The following is a 22,647-nucleotide window of genomic DNA, read 5'->3' on the forward strand; positions in this document are numbered from 1 at the left end:
CTTTTCTGTAAATGAAGTTTAAAAGTCATCAAAGGGTCTGTCAGCTGTGACTTATGAGCCTCTTTCCTGCAGGGAAGTCAGGCAGTGACAAATGCTCCTCTCATTCTGCCATCCATTATGAGTCGGAAGGTGCCATGTTCCAATTATTGGAGACCCCGATGGAGCTCATGGAAAACCCTGTTCCAAGCTGTGGCCATTATTCAGGCCTGGCAGCACTGTGCCGGCAGGGTTACCCTAGGTCCAGACCCCACCGGGTAAGAATGGAATAAGAGCAGGTTTCTGATTTTGTGAGCCAGCCCTTACCATCCCTTACGTGTGTTATCTCTGGTGTATTTGTCCTACACGTATTTCACAAACCAGTATAAACAAAGGCACCATGCGGGCTGCCCCAAAGTACCCAGGATTAAGACTGCCTAAACAAACAGACACGAGGAAATAAGGTCATGCTGCCAGGTGGAGAAGGTGAATATGATGCTCAGGAGGAACCGAAGATAAGCTACTTAGGATGTTCAAAGAAGGTAGTGACTGAAAGGGCCCTTACAGATCATCTAGTGTGATCATCTGCCTCAGTACTCAATACTCATTATGGCACATCCTGTCCAGCTAAATGCTGAGGAACCAAAGATGAATGAAATATAGGCCCCGTTACTGAAGGTAGATGAGATAATTAAGGTCTGAAGAAGTGACTTGCCCAAGGTCACAAAAATAAGTTAGGATCAGTGATGGAATGAGAAAGCAGGTCTCCAGACCTCTTGTGAAGTAGAAAAAGTAGAGAGGCAAGGAGCTCTCTTGTATGCCAGGTTCTTCATGCAGAAAATGGCATAATAGTTATGAATGCAAGCTCCTGGAGCACCTAGCTGGTTCAGTCAGAGGAGCTCTTGACCTTGGGTCATGAGTTTTGAGTCCCATGTGGGGTGTAGAGACTACTTTAAAAAAAAAAACAAAAAAAAATTTTTTTTTTTTGAGAGAAAAGAGCGCATGCACACGTGCACAAGCTGGGGAGAGAGGCAGAGGGAGAAGCAGACTTCCTGTTGAGCAGGCAGCCTGATTCAGGGCTCAATCCCAGGACCCGTGGATCATGACCCAAGCCGAAGGCAGACACAACAACTGAGACCATCCAGGCACCCCTTAAATAAATTTTTTAAAAATTTAAAAATATATATATAAATAAAATAAAAGAGTACCAGCTTCTATTCAAATCCCACCTACACACTTACTAGAGGTTTGACTTCTGGCAAGTCCCTTAACTTAACCAAGTCTCAGAAAAATGGAGATTCAGAACTGTGGTGAGGCTTAAATAGGATAATACAAGTTATGATAACAGGCACATATTAAGTATTTCAAAATATTATTTATCATCAAGTAATTCCTGAAACAACCCTTTGAGGTAGGTATTATTAATCTCATTTCACAGACAAGAAAACCAAAGCAAAGAAGTAAGTTTATTCCATTTCTTTCAAGTCCTTTTAGACTCTGGTGTTAGACCAATTAACAAAAACTATCCTAAATCTTTTTCCTTTTTGCTTCTTTCAAGAAAGAGAGAACAGGATAAGTAGGCCAAGGATAGGAAGTTCAAGGACTTGCCACTCAACACTTTAGTAGGTGATATATCTACTCTAGGTCATGCTAGATCCTGCAAGGAACAATGATCCAGGCTGAGACTGCAACAATCTTCCTGAGGCCTGGGCATCTGAGAGGAGGGTATATTCCTAAAGAGGCTGGTATTCCTGGACCCTCTCTCCTTGACATTGGACGACATTAGGAAACTAGCCAGGAAGTTGTAACTTTCGCAGTCTCTTGTCTCATGGTTGCTTACAGTAGTCTTCCCTATCCTAGGGAGTTTCTTAAAAGTAAGGTGGACAGAAATATCAGAAAGGGAGACAGAACACGAGAGACTCGTAACTCTGGGAAACGAACTAAGGGGGGTGGAAGGGGAGGCGGGCGGGGGTTGGGGGTGACTGGGTGACGGGCACTGGGGGGCACTTGACGGGATGAGCACTGGGTATTATTCTATATGCTGGCAAATTGAACACCAATAAAAAATAAATCTATATAAAAAAAAAGTAAGGTGGACAGATTGATTCTCGAATAATACAGTATACCCAAGAGCGTGACTGGCTGAAGCAGATGAGCAGCCAAGACATAACAGTGCACTTGAATCTTCCAGGTGCACAGCCAAATTATCACTGTACAAAATTTTACGTTCTAATTGAGCCTATGAGGTGCTATCTTTCCAAAGTAGAGTGGGTCATATGATACAGCATAGAGAGGAGAATAATCTGCTGTGAGAAGAGGCCTGTCACCAAGCAGGAGCCGAAGCCTACATGTTTATTCCCACAAAGAGGCCATGTAATCTGGTCAGGAGAGCAGCCTCTGAGGCCAAAATGCCTTCACTCTGTCACTGAACTAGCTGTGTGACATGACTTTTGGGTAGTGTCTTAAGTTCTTAATGCTTCAGTTACCTTATCTGTAAAATGGGCACAGCAATAAATATCTCTGGGGCTGCTACAGTATAAAATTTAATTCAATTCATGTGTTAAGATCAGTGTCTAGGGATCCCTGGGTGGCGCAGCGGTTTGGCGCCTGCCTTTGGCCCAGGGCGCGATCCTGGGGACCCGGGATCGAATCCCACGTCGGGCTCCCGGTGCATGGAGCCTGCTTCTCCCTCTGCCTGTGTCTCTGCCTCTCTCTCTCTCTGTGTGACTATCGTAAATAAAAAAAAAAAAAAAAAAAAAAAAGATCAGTGTCTGGTACATTACAAAGTATGTAAATACTAGCTACTGCTGCCACTATTGTTATTGCTGGAAACTGCAAGAACTTTTCCTTAGGAGTATCAAAGGGAAGGTGGTGAATCCTGCTGTAATAATGTCACCCAGAACTAAATTGTGATGAAGGAAAGAACACTAGAACTGTGGACACAATAATCTCTTCAAGTGTGTCGCCAAAATTCTAGTATTTGGAAATGTGTCTTGAACATAAAAGGAATCACAAGAGTAGGCACTTATTAAGTGTTGAATAAGGGGCACCTGGATGGCACAGCTGACTAAGCATCCAACTCTGATTTCGGCTCAGGTCATGATCTCAGCATCCTAGGATCGAGCCCCAAGGTGGGCTCCATGCTCAGCACAGTCTGCTTGAGATTCTCTCATACTCCTGCTCATTCTCTCACTCTCTAATAAACAAATCTTTAAAAAACAAAAAGTGCTGTATGAACAAATGAGTATCTAGAGTAAAGCAGTACCCTACAAGAGAAAACAACTTGAGAAGGGGGTCAAGAAGAGGCCCTTTCCTAAGTACAATTTCCGAAAGGCCTCTCCGTACCTGAAGGACCCAAAAGGCAGGCTGGGCTTCTCTTCTGGGCAATGGGGACCCAGGGCCCAATACTGCAAGAAACCTTTATTTGCTGCTCACTGTTCTGTGTCTCTGACATAACCTCCACATCCTGTGGCTACTCTATTCTGAACAAGGCAGCAGAAGGCTGTGCCATTGTGATGCAGATATCCCCATTTTCCAGACTATCTTAGAAGAAATAAGGGACTCTGAGGGACACAGAGAGGGAGGCCTAATCTCTCACAAGAGGGAGCTTGCCCTAAGTTAAAATAGCAATAGGGGATTACTGGCTTTGGATTTCTGCTCGCCTGTGGAGCCCTGGGTCCTAAATTCCACCTCTACTAGCTGTATGAACTTGGGAAGGCACTTCACTTCTTTGAGGTTCAAGGTTCTCCATCTCTAACATGAGTAAAAAAAAAAAAAAAAAAAGAAAAAATCCCTCTCTGTCCACTTGCAATGCAGGGTCAAAGAGATAATAACATATGGGAGTATCTCTTTTACACGAGATATGCTTCATAAACATGGACAGGAAAGTTGCCTGGATGGACTGCTGTTGCAGGTCTTGACAGAGGGACCTGGGCAGGAAACCAGTCGGCTGGAAGTAGGCGGTGGATGGTGCACAACTTGGCAACGCAGCCAAATACTGTGCCCCTCGGGTGTAAGGGCAGTTGATTAAAATCCTTTCATGTGGAATCAATATTTTGCTCATTACAATAATTTTTCTCCTTGAAAATACATGAATGCTACCCCTCACGGCCCCACAAAAGCTTGATCCTGCAGAGAGCATATGCATTGACATATATGTTTTTCTAATTTCCTACATTCAGACCTCTCTCCAGAGTGCCGATCTAAACCTATCTTAGAGCTCACTCAAGGCATGACCCTACAGTACCATATGTTTGGCCCAAAGGGGACCACTGAGAATGATGTCACAGTCATAGTCACTCTGCCTTTGTCCCCCTGGTAACAAATTAACTCCACAAACATTACGAAGCATCTGTCTCTTGAGTGATGAAGCATGTTCCTGCCACCTCCTGTTTAAGACTCTTAAGATTTGAGTCCAACTCCTTTAATGGGGCTTAGAAGCCCCTTCATGAGTTAAAGCTATCAAATCCATACACAACAATACTCTAAGGGGTTGTAAGTCACACTCACTTTACAAATCAATGAACCCCAGTTCAGACAGGCAAAGTCAGTTGCCCATGGTCATACAGTGAGCAAGTTGACATGAACTGGGTTCTTCTGAAGGACTGGATATCAGACTCCAAAGTACTGAATCGAGTTTGAAACCACCTTTTAGGGGATCCTTGGGTGGCTCAGCGGTTTGGTGTCTGCCTTCGGCCCAGGGCCTGATCCTGGAGTCCCGGGATTGAGTCCCACATCGGACTCCCTGCATGGAGCCTGCTTCTCCCTCTGCCTGTGTCTCTGCCTCTCTGTGTCTCTCAGGAATAAATGAATAAAATCTTAAAAAAAAAAAAAAAAAAGAAACCACCTTTTCTTGGACAAGACTATATGAGACAGGTGTGGGGACGGAGCATCATCTGGTTCAGGCAAACCCTTCCTCCTTTCAGGGTGCTGCTTAAACACTGTCCCTTAGTGGAGGCTGCCAATCTGACTTCTTCCACCCTCAGAGCTGCAGAATTGCTCATAAATTTGGCATAATGACCAAAATGTTCATTTGCATGTAATACGGTACATATTTGCATATTTAAACTCAAGGGGGCAGTAATGTCACTAGCACCAAATAAAAGCCAACCAATGAACCACAACAACTTGGGAGGGGGAAAATCCCCCAAGACAGCAAACATAACATACCCAATGAACTTCTAAACTAGTCAGTTAACTGATCATACAGAAAGAAGCAGCTGTGGTATCTGTGGTCTTTTCCCCTGTCAACATCTTAGAAAGAATTAATCAACCCTTTCTGGTCTCTTTCCCTCAGAAAAAAAGAGACACTAGGGGCACCTGGGTGGCTCAGTGGTTGAGTGTCTGCCTTTGGCTCAGGTTGTGATCCCAGGACCCTGGGATGGAGTCCTGCATCAGGCTCCCTGCAGGAAGCCTGCTTCTCCCTCTGCCTGTGTCTCTGCCTCTCTGCCTCTCTCTCAATCTCTCTCTCTCTCTCTCTCTCGTGAATAAATAAAATCTTTATAAAAAGAAAGACAGACAGAGACAGACACAACACTACGCAAGTTTCTATACTCCAAAAGCTGGTCAAAAAAACTTTCCTCAAAACTTTAATACAGGTCTCAGCTGTGGGAGCAAGAACACAAGCCATGGAACAGAAAGACCAGGATTTAAATCCATGATCAACTACTTATTAGTCCTATAACTCTGGACAAGTAATTAAACTCCCTGAGCCTATATTCTCTATTAAGCATATACTGTGCCATATACTCAATCATCCATCCTTTCATTCACATAGTAAACAAAGGCCTATGAATTTGGCCTCCTAAAGATTTTAAAATGTAGCTCTTTCTATTCTTATTACCACTTCCCCAATTCATCCTCCACACAGTCATTGGAATAATATCACCATATCACTCTTCTGCTTAAAACTGAATTTAGGGGGATCCCTGGGTGGCTCAGTGGTTTAGCGCCTGCCTTCGGCCCAGGGCGTGATCCTGGAGTCCCAGGAATTGAGTCCCGTGTTGGGCTCCCTGCATGGGGCCTGCTTCTCCCACTGCTGTGTCTCTGCCTCTCTCTGTGTCTCTCATGAATAAACAAATAAAATAAAAAACAACAACAACAACAACAACTCAGGCAGCCCAGGTGGCTCAGCGGTTTAGAACCGCCTTCAGCCCAGGGCCTGATCCTGGAGATCCAGGACTGAGTCCCGCATCGGGCTCCCTGCATGGAGCCTGCTTCTCCCTCTGCCTGTGTCTCTGCCTCTCTCTCTCTCTCTCTCTCTGTCTCTGTCTCTCATGAATAAATAAATAAAATCTTTAAAGAAAAAAAAAAACTGAAGTTAAAGTTTTGCTTTATTATTTCAAAATTTGTAGCCAATAATTTAGGTATTTGTATTCCTTAGTGTATTTATTTTTTGAAATTACAAGAAAAAAAAAGGAAATTACCATAAGAAATCACCTAAACCCCTACTCCACTCTAGGATGGAACTCCTGTTGGCACCTTGGTATAGTTCCTTCCATTATTTTTTTCTTTTGCATTGTATTTAGATTACACAGTAAAATCATGTATCCAATTCTGTAGCCTAATTTTTTTCAATTATTTTAATATATATATAACATATTTGTCTTTATTGCTGCATAGTTTTCAATAAGCCCCATTTTTTAGAACTACTGTTTTTAGTAACTCAAAGTTTTCTACATGAACTTATTATAGTTTAGACTGGTTGTAGTCAGGTGGTCATTTATGCTTCTCCCATTTTCTCATGATTATAAATAACATCTAAGGTAAGGTTTATTCTAATATTTGATTATTTCCCTAGGACAGATTCCCAGAAGTAGAATTACTGTGTCAAGATCTATAAACATGGGGCACCTGGGTGGCTCAGCAGTTGAGCGTCTGTCTTCAGCTCAATGCGTCCCACATCAGGCTCCCTGCATGGAGCCTCTTTTCTCCCTCTGCCTCTGCCTTTCTCTGTGTCTCTCATGAATAAATAAAATCTTTAAAAAAGAATCTATAAACACTTTTAAGACTCTTGAGATACATTAATTGCTTTCCAAAAATGCTATACCAATTTATACTGCTATCACCAATGAATGCCACTTTCATGACAACCTCACCAGAACTGTATTAAAATGGGTGGAATGGTACCTGGGTGACTCAGTCGGTTAAGGGTCTGCCTTCAGCTCAGGTCCAGGATCTTAGGGTCCTGGGATCAAACCCCATGTCAGGCTCCCTGCTCAGCAGGGAGTCTGGCCCTCCTCTCACTTGTGTGAGCATGTGTGTGCTCTCTCTCAAAATAAATAAATAAAATCTTTTAAAAATAAGTGAATAAAATGGGGGGCAGGGGAGTGTAAAAACTGGGGTTAATTAGGAGGGAAAAGACAAATCTTCATTGTTGTTTTCATGTGTATGTGAAGATAATAGTGTCTTACTAAGTTTTTGAGTCTACAGAGTTTTGAATACCATAAAGTAATTATAGGTTCCTAGGCAGAGGGATAATATGCTGAAAATTTCATTTATCAAAAACTATTTATTGAACATGTATTACTGTCAGACATCTTACAAAATAGACATAAACAAAGTACAATCTCTGCCCTGGAGGAATTCGCAGTCCACTGGTAGAGACCTCAGAAAAACCAGGACTTCTGTTTCATCTTGGTAAGGGCTAGGACAGGAAGACTTAGGAACTCAAAGGACAGGAAAGAAGAGAGAAGAAGTCAGGAAGGACTCAACAAGATCTGATTCTGTCCAGAGGGAGAAGATGAAATTAGCCCACGCACAAATGAGAGGGAGAACACTGTGGTAAGAGGAAAGAGCATGAGCAAAGCTGTGGAAGGAAGCTAAAGAGAGTTACCATATTTAGGGAACAATAATATGTATTGTGGTTTGACTGGAATGCAAGGAAAGAAAAAGGGCCTGGCAGAGGCCATATCAGAAAGGGCCGCTAAAGAACCTGGACTTCATGGAACCCATGACCTACTCCTCTGTGACAAGCAGGTTAGTAAGGAGGCACTTCTAAGTCCCTATAGCTCAGGAGTCTGAACCACACAAGTCAACCTCTTGGTCATCCCACCAGGGTTGGATCCTTTTTATCTTATGTGTTAATCTTCTCTCACCAAGCACCAAATAACTTTGAGTATTTTTCACATTTCCAATAATGCTCATGGATCAATTAATAGATACTTCATGCAATAATATACACAACTCACAATGCCCTTGCTGCCCTGGCATAACCTGCCAATCTCAGCAGATGCTCAGTAACTGCCTCTCTTGGCAGATGTCCTGCCTCAGAAAACTACCTCCCCCTACTTACTCATTCTGCCAAATAAAAAAAATGTGCCTGGGTTCAAGAAGCTATAAAGTATGTAATAACTAAGCAGCACACTGGGTGGCCAGGAGGAAGGCCTGGGGGATATAAATCCTTCCTCACTGTACATTCCTCAAGCCAAGGACTCCCTCAGCTCTACTGGCAGTTTTGGAACAGCACCACCTCCCCCTTCATAAAAATAAAATAGGTTTTTCCAATTGAGCATGTTAAAAGTCTCCTTTGAGTAGCTGCTGACCCTTCTCTAAGGTATTACCTACTTTCTACATTAATAACAGCTGCTTTAATGATGACAAGGATATTAATAGGATGACTATTTCAACAATTAAAATAATAGTAAGTCATTCTCACCCTGCTAGTTGTGTTATGAGCCATGGGCAGTGGGATCTGTTGTGCTGCCTAACCTCCATCTGAGGAGACTGTATTAAAATGGTCTATTTTCTGTGTTATCTCCTTCCGTACGCTGTGAATTCCTGTGAATATGGCAGGTCCATATTCTTTCATCTCCACATCCCCTCTGCCTTTCAGGATAGGCTCTGGCCCAGAGTGGGAGCTCAGGGAGTATCTGCTGAAATGAACTCCATGTACCATTGCCCCTGCCATCCCCAGTGTCAATGCCTCTTAAAGAAGCAGGCTGTACAGAGAATACAGCCAGAAGAGACTCGAGAGAGAGAGAGAGAAAAAGGAGGCATTTCTGCAGGAGCCTAATCCACCCCAGCCTTTAGGAAAGTCTGTTTTATAATGTAATAAATGATCATTGTGATTTATTAATTGATTGTATGACTGACGCACTGCTTAGTATTTTACTTCTCATTCTTACAAATCTTTGAGGTAAGAATTATACCAAGGTCAAAAGAGCCCTTTCTGAGGCCCTTTCAGAAAAATGACTCTGGAGTCAGACAACCTGGGTTCATATCTCAGCTCTCCAATAGATCAGCTAAATGATCTCGGGTAAATGACTTAACTTTTCTGGGCCTTAATTTTCTCATTTGTAAAATGGAAATTAATATCACAGTGTTTTCCCCATAAGGTTGTTTCCCCATAAGGATTCAATGAGATAATGTATCATCCAGTCAAGCATTCAGGAATTTTATAAATTAAGAAAATTAAAGTACTATTGGCCCCATTGTTCCAAATATTGTTGAATAAAGTTGAGAGATACTGCTTCCTCAATAAAGCAAGACCAGAGCCAATTTCTGATTTGGTGATGGGAGGCTAAGGCAAGGAGGAGTTCGTTCTCTGAGCACAAATCCACTGATATGATGCCCATGATGAAAACTCTTCAGAAAAGGCTTCGTTTCCTATCCCCCAGGCAGATCCAGTCATTTCCTCCTCTGAAATCCAATATCCTCCATAGATCTCTGCTGCAGCAACTTTTGCTGCACTTTTGTATTCACATACCTGTCTCTCTCCAGGAGACCCTGAACTCCTTGAAGACAGAGACTCTCGTTAATCTTTGCAATCCCGGCCCTCCAGCACTGCCTTGGCAACCAGTAGATAGATCCTCAGTGAATTTCTGCTAATGAACAAGTGAGTGCTGTTTCAGTAAGTGGGTTTCCCAGTGTTCCTGACAAGGCAACTCCTTAAAAGTAAACTGTACAGTTGGTGTTCATGAAATGAGCCCAAGTTGCCATACCCACTAGTATGGCAGAACAGGCCAAGACAGTTATGGGAGAGAAAACAAAGAAGAGATCGAGCAAGAAGCTGGGGATCACTGTGTCTCTGTTCAGTAGACTACAAGGAACAGGGACTCTAAAGAGAAGTTGAGGGGCACCAGGCTGGCTTAGTCAGTAGAGTATCCAACTCTCAATCTTGGGGTCATGAATTCAAGCCCTACATTGGGTATAGATATTAATTTTTAAATATGCTTTGCATTATTCAGTCTGACTTCTCCCAGTTTATTAACATCTCCTCTGAGAAAGACACCCTGAAACATTCTTCTGGGGTCCCTATCCACTCTAACCTACTGTGGTTTGTATCAGAAGTACTTATCCAGTGTGCCCCAGCACCCCTGCCTTCCCACTAATTTAGTTCTCTTAACCTGGTGAGACTCTCAAAGGATACCTTGGTTAATAGAAATGTATTACATATAGCTCATTTTACTGTAACGAGAGTACTAATTTTCAAAGACTCAGAATACAAGAACTTAAAACACTGAGATGGAAAACCTGCAGTTACTGAGCTTGTAATACTTGTTTTATATCCTGTTGGCATTTTTCATTCATTATACCATTTAATCCTTAGACAACCATAGATGTAAATATCTTTATCCTATTACAGAGAAGGAAACTGAGGCTTGGAGAGGCTAAGTAACTTGCCCAGTTATGCAGCTAGCAAGTAGTGAGCACTAGATTTCAAACCCAGAACTACTGGTCTCTCAAGTCTTGGTTCTGTTTAGAGCTCTGCCACCATGACTACCAGTCACTAACCTTGCCTGGTCTCAACTATCAAGTGGAAATGGTAATCCTTGCACTGCTTCCCTCACAATGTTTCTCTAAAACTCAAAGGCAGTAACATGCCCGAAAAGAGCTCTGTAAGGGACATCTGAAACACTGAATAAACGTTGATATTTCCTTCCATGATTTATAAGGTAGCTGAGGTTATTATGGGCTTCCCATCATGGAAATCAACTGTCCTAATCCCAGTCAGTCACTACCCTACAGTGTTCCTTAAAATTCTCCAGTTAAGATTTTGAAGAAAATAACACCACCACCAGTAACAACAACAACTTTAAAAAAAAAAAAGACTGGATAAATAGGAAACATTAATTTCTCAGTATTGACTACTATTTAGAGTCTGTTTGTCAAAGTCACATTAAGCAGCCAATCTGCTTAGGAAGTCAGGAGTAAAAACAGCAGGGTAGGCAGGAGTCTGATAGAAGGCCTGTAGAGAGAGGAGATGCCAGAATGGCTGTGGGACAAGATTTCTTAACCTCATTTTGGAACATCTCTGGGAAAAACAGATCCAAAGGGTCATTTGGAACAGCAGGTCCTAGAAACCTTTGTAAGAAATATATCCAGGACGGGGATCCCTGGGTGGCTCAGCGATTTGGTGCCTGCCTTTGGCCCAGGGCACGATCCTGGAGTCCTGGGATCGAGTCCCACGTCGGGCTCCCGGCATGGAGCCTGCTTCTGCCTCTGCCTATGTCTCTGCCTCTTTCTCTGTATGTGTCTATCATAAATAAATAAATAAATCTTAGAAAGAAAAGAAAAGAAAAGAAAAGAAAAGAAAAGAAAAGAAAAGAAAAGAAAAGAAAGAAAAGAAAAGAAAGAAAAGAGAAAGAAAGAAAGAAGAAAGAAAGAAAGAAAGAAAGAAAGAAAGAAAGAAAGAAAGAAAGAAAAGATATCCAGGAGATCAAGAAGTATGTTGGGGAAGGGGGTAAAGGCAGGTGGGAGCTTCACTTTGGGTTGGCCAGCTTCACTTTGTGCTGGGATAGCAAAATACCTTGGCAGGGGTCTAGGCACAAAAACAGCAATGTATGGGTGTAGGGCTCTCAACTCATCCTCTAGCTCTGCCTGGGATCACACCCTCTTGATCCACAATGCTATAGCCAACTGTTCCCTCCAGCTTATGACAGACAAAGGTCAAAACCAATAGCAAAGCCTTCTTGAAACTAGGCCCTGGCTAAGGCCAGAGAAGTAAACAAAACTCGCCGCTCTTAAGGAAAGCACTGCACCAAGAAGTTTTGAGCCTAACAATAGGCTCTCTTGTATAGCAAACTCAAGAATTTTATAAACTGAACTGAATCAAAGGAGCCTGCTTTCTATGACTTAAGAGTACCTATCTGGTATCAGGAGCCCTGGATTCCAGTCCTCATTCTGGCATGAATAATTCAGTGAAGTCTTAACTTCTGTGACCTCAGTTTACCCATCTGTACAGCAGGCTCTATCTCCATAAGGTGGTATGTGTAGCTAATTAGACAATGGTTGAGACACACCTCTGTAAATGGCATGGCATGGAACAGCAGGAAATGAAGGAACAAGAACTGAACTGGAACATACGGTCTTAAAAATTCAGTGCCCAATCTGGGAAAGATCTGAAATAAACTCTCTTTCTCCCAGCCAACTTAGGTCAGTCTTTCTCACAGTGGAGATGTTTTTTGCATTTCTAGTGATGGGAAGAGGAAATGTGCCACACAAGTAGGGGATAGAAAGGTTGCCATCTCTCTACTTTCAAAAGTTTATTTGGATCTACTATACTTGGATTTGTAATCATAGCTTTTGTTAAATAAAAGCTGTGAAACCATGAACAAGCCTCAATATCTCTGTTTTAGTTTCCTCATCTGTAAATCAGGGAGAAGTTTCCTAAGTGATGATTGTAGTTAAGATTAATTAACGATGGAAAAGTGTTTTGTAACCTACAAAAAGCCACACAAATGCCAGCTGTTACAAGGCTGTCTTCTCATCAGCTCATGAGGCAAACAGTGGTTATCATCACTTGACAGGTGAGATAATCAAAGCCCAACACAGACAGTAACATTCAGCTCTACTCCAACTTCCCCCAGCAAAGGTAATTATTTCACTAATTTATTATAGGAGTGGTTTATTAGTTTGTTTGCCTCATTAAACTGACATATCTCTGAAAAGGGGGACTACATACATCTTATGCATTTTTGTGCCTCCATGTTCAGCATGGCACGTTAAATAAATGTTACCTGAATGATGACTGATATTGGTAACAGAAACACTTCTAGAACCCAGGATGCCTTGCCTAAGGTTCTTATTATAACCAAAGAGAAAGTAACCTAAACCTCATAGATTTGACTCCTCTCTTCAATTCCCCTACTCTGTAGCAAGACACAACTTTCCATTTCTGGAGAGTCTTTAGACCTTTGTACACACTGGTCTCCTGGCCTTAAACACTCTTCATCTGCTTCTTTGTTAATTCCTGTTCACCCCTCAGATTTGGAGGCCTTTCTAATCTAATACTTGGTCAGGTATTCCCTCTCCTCCCAGGACTATTTTTCACAGAATCCTGGCACATAGATATGTCAAAAATATCTGCTGAAGGTAAATACTTGAACGAATGAAACAGTGGATCTAGAAATTCAAAGGTGATGCAGGGAAAGATTCCTGGCCAGGAAGTCAGGAAGCCTGACTGTAACTCTAGCTCTACCACTACTGTGCTCAGTGATCTTGGGCAAGCAAGACCCAGTCCTTCTTTGGGTGATCCATAAATGAGCTATTATCATCTATTAATCATCTCAAAACGTCCTTTAGGCACTGAGAGCATACAAGTCTTAGACTCATGCTTAGTCCTAGGGGTGAGGAACTTCAGAGGCCAACTCCATAATATGGGAAGCTCAACATCCCCATTCCACAAGCAGACTCTGCTGTCAGCAGCCTCCAAGCCCGTTGGTTTACTTAATTCCTCCTGATGAAGTGCCAAGAATAAATCGTAGGTGAGCAGCAGAGCATTTTAATGAGTCCAGAGCCTAATGAATCTTTTCCTTCCTGTGTCAATTAGAATTTCAAAGCTAGGATCCCCAAGGACCAATTTATTGGGAACAGAGAGAAGCCTTTTTGTTCAGCTGCTGCCTGAGCTACCTGCCCTGGCCTGTTATGTCTGCTATGTAACAATCCTGCTTACTCATATATACCACCTAGAAGATAGAGACTAGCCTGAGAGGCTCCTTCTTACCCAACATTTCTGGGGCCAGAACTTAAGGAAGGAAAGAAGGGATCCGGGGATGGCAGGTAGGCAATCAGAGAAGCCCTGACTTTAATGCCACCTCTTAAAGATACTGGTCTTAACAGAGCTAATCATTAAGATCAACTTGCCATTTGCTCAGTTAGTATTAGGTATTAAGCGACCCTTATTTACCTAAGGAATTCTGAATCCTCAAACAACCCCAAAACAGGGGGTTGGGCTGGGCAGACAGAGATTTGAACTCACATCTATGTGATTCCAGAGACTGGGCTCTTTCTATCAAACCATAGCAGTCTTTTACAGGGGCTTACACAAGGTCAGTGGCTAATGTCATGAATGGCAGAAACGGTCTGTGGGCAGTCACAGCCATGTTGGGACACTTGCCACCAACACAAGCAAGTGTGGCTAGGTATTGTTGGTCTTCTCATCCAATGCGGCTGGCAGAACTCTCCAAGCAAAGTCACCATCAACACTGCACACCAATGCTTCGATCCTAGAAATCTTTTGAGGGCAGCCTGGGTGGCTCAGCGGTTTAGGGCTGCCTTCGGCCCAGGGAGTGATCCTGGAGACCCGGGATCAAGTCCTACGTCAGGCTCCCTGCATGGAGCCTGCTTCTCCGTCTGCCTGTGTCTGCCTTTCTGTGTCTCTCATGAATAAATAAATAAAAATCTTAAAAAAAAAAAAAGAACTCTTTTGATTGATTTGGTTTGAGAGGAGTGCCAATCCCTGATCTAATGGCTCCTAGGCATCCAGTAGTACCATGCCTCCCCATCTGGTCCTCTCCAAGTCCTACAGGGCCAGCCCAGTTACTACTGCTCAGTTAGCCATCAACACAGGCACATTTTCCAAGGTGAGCAGGTAAGCATGTCAGGTTTCCAGATGGTTACAGGATGAAATCTTAGGGCTCTGGTGGGAAAAACATTTAAGAGCAAGGTCAAGAGTCTTGTCCAGGTTTACACAACTAGAAAACAGCAACACTAGAACGTAGGTATACACTGAATCCTAACCTGACATCTACACACACAAAAAGAAAATAGAAAAAATGGCATTAATGCCTTCTACAATTTTTTTAGTTTTGAGAGAATTATAGATTAACATGCTGTAATTATTTTTTAAAAGCACTTAGCACATCCACACACACACACACACACACACACACAAAAGCACTTAGCACAGAGCCTGGCACATAGAAAAAAACCCTAAGCGTTAGCTATTAGATAATTAGAAAAAAGGGAGGGCATCCAGGATGGACCATAGAGAAAGTTTCTCTTTATACAATCCTTGAGGTGTACATATAATACTGTAAATAATCTTTCCAATGGCTCCATTAAGCAGGTATTAACATCCCCATTTTATAAGTAAGAAAACTGCTCTCAAGGGTCAAGTGACTTGTCCAAGACTACTTTGTCCCAGTATGTGCCAAAGCCAGGATTCAAATCCAGATATATTCAACTCCAAACCCTATGTTCTTTCCACAGTGCTTCTCCGAATATAAGACTGGGACTGGACTTCAGAGACAAGCTTGGATATAGACTAGAGGATAAAAGCAGGATGCTTATTCAAGCGTGGGGATATCATGTACATGGGTGCAGAATTTAGCAACATGCTGTCTTTGCAAAGTGTGGTAGTTCAAAGGCAATTACCAGAACAGTTAATTCACAAGACAAAGGCCAAATAAAAAGCTAAGGTAAGGGCACACAGCAGAGAGCCATTAAATGCTAGCTGTTCTTGCCACATACATGAGTCACAACTTGATTCCCTGTAGTTGGACACTAAGAAAGGGAGGCAGCATGCATAAAGTAAAGAGCAAGAGACTGGGTAGCAAAGGAAAATCAAGCTCTGCCACTAACCAGATTGCTTGGCTTTGGCAAATCATTGGTTATCTCTGGGTTTCTAATATCAGGGGTTAAAACAAAAGGATGTCCAAGGACCTCTGTAACTTTGACCTTCCAGGAATCAAGCTATTACCAGGTCATGTGTGCAGAGGTGGGTCTGAGAAATGCTAATTATGCAATGAAGAAAAGTAGCCTGAAATGAAACACCACAATGGTGTGACAGGAGCCACAGGCACATGAGGAGGGAAAGAGAGCTAAATGAGGGAGAGGAGAAGGGGATTAAATGAGATTCAAGTTCACCTTGGGTCAAAGCAGAGAGGCAAAGGCAGGGAAGCTGAACCAGGATGGTAGCAATCCTGGCCTTGTTGCTAACTTGCTGTATGGCCCTGGCTACTGATTAGTCAGCCTCATTTTCTCACTGGCCAAATAGACCTCAGGGCCCTTTATGTTCTGGCCTCAGGTGTTCTCTCTCCAACCTGATCTCCTGCTTCTTCCCCCCTCAGGGTGCCAGCCAAACTGTCTGCCTTCTAGTTTTTCTACAAACAAGCCCTTGCCTTAGGGACTTTTCACTTGTTCTTCTATCAGCTAAAAATGATCTTCCCTCAAAAAGGGCTTCCCCAGCCATTTTTTTAACCCTTTACTCCTGCTTTTCTTCACAACACATACAAAATTACAAAAAAAAAAAAAAAAAAAAAAAAAAAAAAAACTAATGATTTTATTCATTCTGTTTCCCCCACTACAAGTTCCACAAAGGCAGTTTGTTTTGTTCACTACCATATCCCAGCTCTAAGAGTATTATCAGGAATTTGCTGAATAGAGAACTGAATGGATGGATGAACTACTGGTCCCAAAAGTCCATTCCAATTCTGGCATGCTATGATTAACCTATGGGCTTGTGGAACTGGAGAACATCTCAGAAGTTCAAGCCTGAGTAAGCTTAGGTCTAACCTGTCCTTCTGGCTCCATTTTTTTAACATTTGCTTTGCCTCAGTGGATCTTCACCAATGATCTCCAAATGTAATACACACACCCTAACACACAGCTACACACATGCACTCACAAATACACAGCACTTAATTCAAAGATAATTATCACATGCTATGTATAAAACACAACATATACACAGTATTTCCTTAACCTGGAATATCAGACCTTACAGAGTTTAGCCAACTTACTGTTAACTTTAACCCTAACCACACTCCATTCCCGAAATCCTATACTCTGTCCATCCTGGGCTGTTTAAGACAGCCTTCTCTGAGACATACATGAAAGCTTCTGTATCTTTGTCCTCACCAATCTCATTGCTTAGAAGCTGCAGAATCCCCTTCACAATTACCAAATACTTCTTTCCCAACGGTCAAATACCTCATCTTTGAAGTCCACCTCAAATATCACCTTCCTCGAAGCCTCCCTTATCTGTGAAGCAGTTAGCACCCCCCTCCTCCAAAGCACACCACAGTAAGACCTGTGCAATTATATGCTTCTACTATAGAGACCATCACTGTAGTCTACTTACTTTACTTGCCAGTCCTCTTTAATCGACTATAGGCTCCAAAAGCCTTGACCATGTTGTTTGCCTTCTCTGTATCCCTCAGGACTTAGATCCCTGTGCCTGCCCAAAATGTCTACTGGATTGGGTGTTCCTGTGGCATCACAACTAAGCACACTTCCTAACCTGTGCTTAACTGCCTAACCTAACTGCAGACTCGATCAGGCAGTTCTCCCTTTATACTGGCCAAAGTTGGTTTCCCTACTATCTTTATCCACTAGTAAACTCCTTTGGAACAAGGAGCCTGAGAAAGAAGGGGATAGAGAAGTGGTTGGAAAGGAAGGGAAGAAACAGTCTTTGCAGAGCCCTGAATGTCATCCTAAGGAGATTGGATTTATTCTACTAGAGGTTTTATGAGTGGGAAGTGATAGGAATAAGAAATGTATTTTAAAAACCTATGGAGAGAAAAAGGAGGTTATACTTCAGGGGCAAAGACTGGAAGTGGAAAGAGGAGTTAATTGACAACTATAATGAGAGAGGATTAAGATTTGGCCTTTAGTAGTAGGAATGAGAAGTGGGCAACATTACATGTTCAGAGACAAAACCACATAATGAAAGCAGTTACTTACTTCACCTGAATACAACTCTGTGCTCAAAACTAACTTCCTCCAGATGGAACTATGTAACCTCTTTGCATCCAAGATGGCCCTGAGGAAAACCAGAAGCAAGGAAAAAGCCTCCCTGACCAGGTGAAGAAGCAAATTTAGGATTAGCAAAGGCCAAGGTCCAAGCCAGTGAGTAGGGCTATAGGAGAGACCTCAAGATCTTGCTGATGGCTGCTACCACAAACTTCAGCAAGGAAATTGTGTCTGCCCTGAGCAGAAAGGTGCCTTGCTGGGTTTGGACAGCTCTAGCCTGCTTTAAATACAAGAGGCTCTGGGTAGTTTTTCAGTGGTGGGAAGTTAAGGAAAATTATCCAAAACTTAGAAATAAGGCAAAAGATGATTGTGTGATCTTTTAAAGTCACATTAGAACATTTTTAAATATATATGAGTCATCTGATACTTTTGGAGAATGGAATTTTTTTTTAAAGATTTTATTTATTTATTCATGAGAGATACACAGAGAGAGAGAAAGAGAGAGAGAGAGAGAGGCAGAGACACAGGCAGAGGGAGAAGCAGGCTCCATGCAGGGAGCCCAACGTGGGACTCGATCCCAGATCCCCAGGATCACACCTCCAGGCTGAAGGTGGCGCTAAACCGCTGAGCCACCCGGGCTGCCCTGGAGAATGGAATTTTGTTTAACTTCCCATTCACAAATGGTTAGAGCCCAAATGTTCTGAAACTGCAAAGTTAGAGGTTAATGTGTAGAAAACAGAGAAGGTACACTTCTAAGCAGAGAAGATAATGCCAAAGTGTACGTTGTTCATTAGGACATTAATTAATTTTGAATCTAATTTAGCAATCTAATTTCAGCAATCCTTTTTTCCACTGACAACATGAAATTCAGTTTCTCAGCTATTCTCTTTCTGGTTTCCACACTCACGAGTTAAACAAAACTTGACACTTGTTCACCATGTGTATGAGAATTATGCCCTGACAAAATACAAAAACCCATTGCCTGGCTATCTCAAAAGAACCAGATGCAAGTAGGCAAGATGCCTGATATCTAGGTACAGGATGTTAGTCAAGAACAACAGGTGGTGGGCAGCCCGGGTGGCTCAGTGGTTTAGCACCACCTTCAGCCCAGGGCCTGGTCCTAGAGTCCCGTGTCGGGCTCCCTGCGTGGAGCCTGCTTCTCCTTCTGCCTGTGTCTCTGCCTCTCTCTCTCTCTCTCTGTGTGGGTCTCTCATGAATAAATAAATAAAAATCTTAAAAAAAAAAAAAAAAACAGGTGGTCACTTATGAAATGACATAAAGCTCAGTGTAGTAGATATGGCACCAGGCTGAGAATCAGGAGACTTGCTATTATTAATTGTGTGACCCTGGGCATGTCACTTATTGCCCCTTGCTGGGCCTCAACTTCACTTCAATTATAAAGAGTTCCCCTGCAAACTTGACGTCTGTTAGGTCTCTTCTCACTCTGACATCCTAAAATTCCATCATTTTATGGCAAATGATCCTGGGGAAAATGCAGAGCCAAAAATATATCCTCTTATGCTATTTCTAAAAAAATATATTATTAAGAGGTAGTCTCATTAAGAAGCTCTAGCAGTTGAGTAGCTTTGGGTGAAGAAGGCGACAAACAGCAAAGGACTCAGAAAAGGCAAAGATTAAGACTAATGATCTGCCCCTTTTGCAAATGCAGACTGAGTGGGGTCCAGGGCCAGGGGCAAAACTCTTTCGGGAAGGGCTTAGACTCACTGGCCTTATCAAGACTAAGGATTTGGATTCTAGCTTCTGGCTCTGCCACATAAAGGCAGGTGTGTTCAGTTTCCTCATAGTAAGATCTCTGCAAGTAAAGTGCTTTGTAACTGAAAAGTTGTAAGTGAAAAGTTCTAGAACAATCTTATTCCTAAATCTCTTCTATGTCTCTTCTCCTGCCAGGTCCTCTGAAGGAGGCCTATCAAACTTGAGATGTACAGACCCTTTCTCTCCTTCCCTACATTTCAGAGTTGCTGTTACAAGTGCTTGAAATATTCCCCTCCTTCAATTCTGAAAATTACAACTACACTCTTTACAAGGGATTCAGTGTTCCATGCTGAAGATGGAAACGTGGCCTCTTGCTTATTAGTGCTTGGATTCTGGGCCATACACCTGGGTCTTGGAGAAGCTGGTTTGAAGCAAAGAAGAAACTCACGGGAAAATGGCACTGAAAGTACAGAAGATATTCCCATTATGCTAAAGTCACTCAATGCCTGTTCCTGGGCCCTACTGAATAGTCTACCCTCAGGGAGAGCTGAAGCCAGAGAGGCAGTATGAGACTCAGGGAAGAGCTTACTATGGGATCTATGGGGTTAGGAGGACCGGAGTTCAAACCCAGCTCCTCCACAAACTTGACATGTGACTGCAAGCAAATTCATGTACTTCCCTGAGCCTCAGCTCTTCCCTTGGGGCTATTATAAGTTAATGAATTACAAAGATTAAAGGACATAACCAATTTAAAGTACCTATCACAGTATCTGGCACATAGTAGACACCTCAATAAATAAACACCTCTTCCATCAAGAGTTAAAGGGCAGGATCCCTGGGTGGCGCAGTGGTTTAGCGCCTGCCTTGGGCTCAGGGCAGGATCCTGGAGACCCGGGATCGAATCCCACATCGGGCTCCCAGTGCATGGAGCCTGCTTCTCCCTCTACCTATGTCTCCGCCTCTCTCTCTCTCTCTCTCTCTGTGACTATCGTAAATAATTAATTAAAAAAAGAGAGTTAAAGGGCAAATAGCAAAAGACAATGAATGTGATTCGCATGACAGGTAGGGAGGACTTGGGGACAAACCCCAGTCAGCAGCAGATCAGAGCTGCAAGTTGCTCAGAATGGGAATGGGCTGATTTGGAGAGTCTGATGTGCTATTCTAAGAGCATCTGGATCCTGTACCAGTCAAAGCAAATCAAAGAGAAATGCTTATGGAGCTCTTGTTTCTAAAACAAGTGCAGGCTGTGTTATTGACACACGCCACAGGGGAATTGAGAAGGCTGTTGGCAAATGTGTTAAGAAAGCTGACATGCTTTCAAGTTCTAATCTCTGCTACAACATATACATGGGTACAACTGACCTTGGCTCTAGAGAAGAAAACTCTGAACGGAGTCACAAAAGACCTAGGTTCTGGTCTGAGTTCAACCCTGAGCAGGTGACTTTCTGTCCTCAGTTTTTTTTCTCCTCTGAATAATGTAATTCTCTATGTGCCTTCTACTCTACTGTCACTCTCTCTCATTTTCAGATAATGATACTATGGCTCTGGAAGATTAAATAAACTAGTACTGGTAGGAATTTGAATTCAAAGTCGGCTGTCAAAGTCTTTCCATTCTGCTGCATTACCTCCCAATGTTAAATAGGGGTTGGACCAGGTGGACCAAAGCATTTCTCAACTTGAAAATGTATGATTCTGGGATCCCTGGGTGGCGCAGCGGTTTGGCACCTGCCGTTGGCCCAGGGCGCGATCCTGGAGACCCGGGATCGAATCCCACGTCGGGCTCCCGGTGCATGGAGCCTGCTTCTCCCTCTGCCTATGTCTCTGCCTCTCTCTCTATGTGTGACTATCATAAATAAATAAAAATTTAAAAAAAAAAAAGAAAATGTATGATTCTTAGTGACCTGAAATTGTGGTTTCAAGAGCATTCTAAATACTCTAGGGCTAGGCAAAGCCTGGCTTGTTAAGCCTCTGCATATAAATGAAATCGTCAACACCAAGGAGAGCTAGAACAAAGTGAACAATGAAATTTTAGAGAGCCCTAAAGAAGTCCTTGGAGAATAGATCACCTAATTTGTTTTATAGATGGGGTATGAAGACTGCAAAAAGAGAAAGAGCTTGCTTGACTGGGAACACTCAGAAAAAGTTAGGTAACAGAGCACAAATTGATTCCTATGCCTCATGGTCTCTCTCATACTAGTTATCTACTCAGTCTCCAATCTTCTGGGCCATTCTGATCCACTCTTTGATATTTCTTTTCCAAATGCTGGGTGACAAGCAGGTCACTGCCCCTGCAGCAGACTCCCAGACACTTCCAACACCTGCTCATTGTAGATAATGGCTCTTTCTCTGTAATATCTTTGCTCAGCCTTGAGCAGGACTGAAATTGAAGTTTCTTTGACCCTTCTTGACTTTTTGTTTCATCCTCTCTGATGCCTTTGAACTACAGACCACTCTACCTTTAGAGGCAAAGAACTAGAAGGAACATCAGCAATTATAGGTCAACTTTCTACCTCATTGCTTCTTTTTCGAGCAGAAGAAACTGAGGACCAGAGATTAAATGCATTCCCAAGGTTGAGTTAGTAAAACAGGGTTAAGAGCGTGAGTTGGGATATTCACTTTCTATTATAATCTGACACTGAACACATGGTATCAGAATTTATTTCAATCACTAGTGACCAAACACCAATCCAGGCCAGGCATGTTTTTCATCATCTATTAGCACCACAATAACCATACAGGCATTTTTGTTTCTCATTTTGCAGATGAGGAAACTACAACTCAAAGGTACACAGAAAAGGTGTAGTCAATTAAACTTCCAAAAACCGGTATCTTCTGTCTATTGCCCTAAGCACTAAGTGCAGTAACTTCTTGACGTGTTATCCTAATTGGGAAAATGGGGCAGGGGGAGGCAATGAGGGAAGGAGAACAGAGAAGATTCAGCCAATACAAAAATGACAATTCAAAAGAAATGTTTTCTGCTTTTGTGTTAACATGGGGCTTTTGTAGGATAGTTTTATTAGTTTTCTGCATATCTGCCCCATT

General features: G+C 42.6%; 1 protein-coding gene across 8 annotated transcripts in view; it reads right to left on the reverse strand.

The window, feature by feature from the left end:
- Positions 1-22,647, reverse strand: part of RALY (RALY heterogeneous nuclear ribonucleoprotein) — an 84,602-nt gene that overhangs the window by 16,079 nt on the left and 45,876 nt on the right. The window contains exon 1 of one of the 8 annotated variants that reach the window (XM_055307427.1): positions 9,683-9,704. The exons of the other annotated variants lie outside the window; for them this stretch is intronic. The gene's annotated coding sequence lies outside the window, so the exon portion shown is untranslated. Of the gene's footprint in view, positions 1-9,682; positions 9,705-22,647 lie in introns of those variants that run through there. 8 annotated transcript variants of the gene reach the window in all.

Source organism: Nyctereutes procyonoides, unplaced genomic scaffold (genome assembly GCF_905146905.1).
Source record: "Nyctereutes procyonoides isolate TBG_1078 unplaced genomic scaffold, NYPRO_anot_genome, whole genome shotgun sequence".
Classification (NCBI taxonomy): domain Eukaryota; kingdom Metazoa; phylum Chordata; class Mammalia; order Carnivora; family Canidae; genus Nyctereutes; species Nyctereutes procyonoides.